This window comes from Frankliniella occidentalis, unplaced genomic scaffold (genome assembly GCF_000697945.3).
Source record: "Frankliniella occidentalis isolate FOCC.00 unplaced genomic scaffold, Focc_3.1 Scaffold145, whole genome shotgun sequence".
In the NCBI taxonomy this organism is placed as follows: domain Eukaryota; kingdom Metazoa; phylum Arthropoda; class Insecta; order Thysanoptera; family Thripidae; genus Frankliniella; species Frankliniella occidentalis.
Window position 1 is genome coordinate 626267 of NW_026267272.1, and position 3821 is coordinate 630087.

Genomic DNA, 3821 nt, shown 5'->3' on the forward strand with positions numbered 1-3821 from the left:
GCACGGCGCGCGCTCAGAGTGGGACCCGTTCGGGCACGGATTCCGGCCTCTGCCCCGGGGCCTGGACCAAGCCGCACGATCTTCGATCGTCACAGAGAGAGAGAGAGAGAGAGAGAGAGAGAGAGAGAGAGAGAGAGAGAGAAAGCGAGCTCGATTCATCACCAAGGCTCAAGTCTCATGGCCCAAGGCGAAGGGGGTGGGGTAAAGCGGGCGCGGCCCCCGGCTTGGCTTGGGCTGCCTGCCTGCCTGGCTGCCCGCCTGCCCGGCTTGGCTGCTGTCCTGTGAGCTCCACCCTGACCCGGCCCGGCTCGGTCCTGGGGGAAGAGGGGGTGGGGATGTAGGGGGTGAGATAAGAACAGCCAAGTACACCGAATTGCAGAGCAGACGTTCTTCCGTGTACGAGGGATCAAGACGGAGCGGGCATGCTTCTGTTTCAATCCGTCTGCTGGGCTATGGTGACTACGAGTTTATGAAAACCTATTTTTTGATTGTTGCAGTCGACAAGCGACAAGTCTCTGTGGCCACGGGCCACCCACCACTCCTACTCTGGCGGCGCTTCTGTCTGCTACCGAGGCCGCATAAGCATATAAATCACCTGAGCCGGCCCTCTAGAAACAGGCCCAAAGCGGCTTGTATGAAGACAAATGGATTTGAAGAGCGAAAGATGTGCCAGCTGTCCGTCCGGCTGTCCGTCTCCCCGAGCCGGTCGACCCCGTCCCCCCTTTCCCGCTCTCCCCGCTCCTCATGCGAGGCGCATCTCGCCCCTGAAGCCAATCCCCCCGTGCATTTTATTTATACGAGCGGTCCTTTGCTTTTATTCGGGCGACACACATCCTCCTCCCGCGCTGCGCTGCGTGGTGTGTCCGGGGCTGGGCGGTGGCGGGTGGCGTCCAGTGCAGTGCGGTGGTCCCAATGCAGCAGATCCTCTCCCCCAAACTCCTCCCACAAACCTCTCCCTCGATCCCCCGCTTCCTTCTCTAGAAACTAGAGGAATTTTAATTGCGTTGGCGGGGCGGGGCCGGGTGGGGCGCGCGCGGGCGCGGTGGGTGTTTTGCCGGGTGCAACCGGCGTGCTTTCGGGGTCCGTAACTGTAGTGCCGCCCGCGTCGAGGCGCGAGTTGCAGACTTGAGCATCAGGTCATCGTGAAGAACAAAACGGTATAACGACGGGTGTAAATAGGAGGGATAAAGGAGCAGTAAGACTTTACAGCAATCGTACTTGGTGTTATTTCGACACTCAACGTCTTTTCCTTTTACGTGGCCGATAAGGCGATGAGCAATTTTGTTTAACCACCCCTGATTTATTTTGTCACGCCACTTTTAAGGTGGTGGAATGGAATTTTCAGCGTGTGGTCACGTATTGGTTTACCTTACAGCCGCTACAGGCAATTAAAACTTTTTAATTTGGGACATCGCAAGTTGGACGAAGGCGGGTGGCGGCGGCGGCGGTGGTTTTGGCGCGGGCGAGCCCCGAGGAGGCAAGGCAAGGCGGGGCGGGCTCAGGGCAGGGCGGTTAGCTGTCGGTCGGTCGACCGGAGTTGTCGTCGCTGCCGTTGTGCGCTGCCGCCGAGCCGCGTCGCCGCCGTCGCCCGCCACGCAGCACCGCGCCTTTTGTGCGCTCAAATTCATTAAATTCTTGTGCATGTGCGGGGCTCCGCCGGGCGCGGCCTGCAAGTGCACTCCAAGTGGGGCGGAATAGTGATGAAGTGGACCCCATTGTGCTGAGCGAGCTGCGAGGGCATTTTGTCCACGCGAACGGTACACGCTCTGTGAGTGAGTGAGTGGGTGACTGAGAGAGTGAGCCAGTGAATGTGCGAGTCAGTCTGTCTCTCAGAATGCTGTGCGCTGTGACGTTAAATTTGGCAAATTATTGCTTCGTTACCGCCGGCTGCCTTTCGCGGAAGGGACAGTGAAGTCAAAGGGGTCGGTTTTAGGGGTAGGGAGGGACGGGTGACTGGCAGGGGACAAGCGGGTAAGGGGGTGGGGGGCGCAGGAAGGTTGACGCAGTGTGCGAGGGCGTTCTCCTTTGCCGCGTGCGCGCCAGCCTCGCGGCTTTGATGTCGTCAAGCCCCTTGGCTCGGCTAGCCAGACCAGACCCTTCCGCCCCCCCCCCCCCTCGCGCGTGCGTGTATGTGTGTGTATGTGTGTGTGTGTGTAGGAGAGAGAGACACACACACAGAGAAAGAAGAAGTGAAAAAAAAAATGGTGAAGTTGGCGTCGAGTTTGCGATCGCGTTTAGAATTGTAGATCCGTGTTTCAGAAAGCCGCCGAGTGCAAGAGGTTTAGAACTGCTCGCGTTGTGCGGCATGATGTGAAGTTAGGTGTGAAGAGGCGGAGGGGTGAGAGTGTGAAATGAGAGCACTCCGGCGCGATTTTTCGCTTTAACCGGATAAAGAGAGAGAAGGAGAGTGAGAGAGGGGAGGGGGGTGAAGGAAGAGAGAGTAGGAGAAGGGGGAGGGGGGTGAAAGTGGAAGAGAGAGTAGGAGAAGGGGGAGGGGGTGGAAGGAAAATATAGAGGAGAGCCGTGGCGAAGATATAGAAGAAGAGGGGCTGAAGGGAGGGAGAGACGGCACGGCGGCACAGGCCGCGCCGAGGGCGCATCTTGCGAAAATGTCGGTACGTGGCCGCGCCATTGCAAGCTGGGTACGTTTTGTGTGTGTGTGTGTGTGTGTGTGTGTGTGTGTGTGTGTGGGTGTGTGTTTGTGAGGGAGAGAGAGAGAGAGAGAGTGCGGGTGGATAGCTAAAATCGGCACAGTTCCTTTGCCTCGCATTGTCGCGGTCTGGCGGTCTGCCGCTGGCGCTGGGCTGGGGTTGGATCTTTCTACGTCGGCATCCTCTGGATATCCAGAGGATGTGCGAAGGTATGGTAAAAGTGGAAAGGAAAGATAGCTGTATCCAAAGGATAGTCGCAACCACTGGATATACACATAGGCTGCAATGCTACGGAGGGGTCGAGACTGGGAATCAGCGAGGTAGCCTATTTGAACGGCTCGATACTGGTATATAAAGTTTGAAAAATTTGCACACCAACGTGTGTATGTTATTTGCACATTACATGGCATCTAACTGAAATTGCACACTGCTGGAGGGATGTGCAAATTTTAGACGCTTTGTAAACGCCTAAATTGTGCACACTTTGGATACAAGATAGTTCCACGCTATCTATAGGAACCATGCGGTGCGTGCTGCTGCATGCTATTGCTATACTTTTTGGAAGTGTTGCAAGTTTGCACATTATGCACACCAATATTGACGTATAATCTAGTTAAACACCACCATGTGTTTAAATTTTGCACACCTATGCATCAATTGTTGTGTAAAATATAACACTTGCTTTACCAGGGCAGGATGCAGCGGTGAGCATGCAGGGTGCGTGAACTTGCTCGTCGTTGTGTCTCCAATTGGTTTGTTCGTCTACTATTGTATCCGCCGGCAGATCAACCCCGCCCACTTCTGCCGTTGTGGTGTTCCGCATGGGGACGTGCGGGCGGGCGGGTTGCTGGTGGTGCGGCACAGTACCTTGTGTCAAGGTCACGACACACCAGTATACAGGGTTGCCTACTCGATCTATACGTAAGGCGTCATGGCCGCTAGAGGGTATGCAAACCCGCAAACGCCCATCACTTAAGATGCAAGGTATTTGCCCACCAAAATATTATCAACGTTAATGTATTCATAGCTTTTAACAAATTTCTGTCAACATGCACGCACACTGAAAGCATGCTAATTTTTTTAAATACGCAAGTATGGATCAATTTCTTCATACTAGCGTATCAAAAAATGCTTAAGCGGTGCATGTTGACAGACATCCGTATGCGATAA

The 3821-nt window shown here is 55.0% G+C and overlaps 1 protein-coding gene across 1 annotated transcript in view; it reads left to right on the plus strand.

Annotated features, from left to right (window-relative positions):
- The window catches only part of LOC113214515 (acetylcholine receptor subunit alpha-like 1), a gene marked incomplete at its 3' end in the record, with an annotated part of 208277 nt that overhangs the window by 45865 nt on the left and 158591 nt on the right, over window positions 1–3821 (plus strand).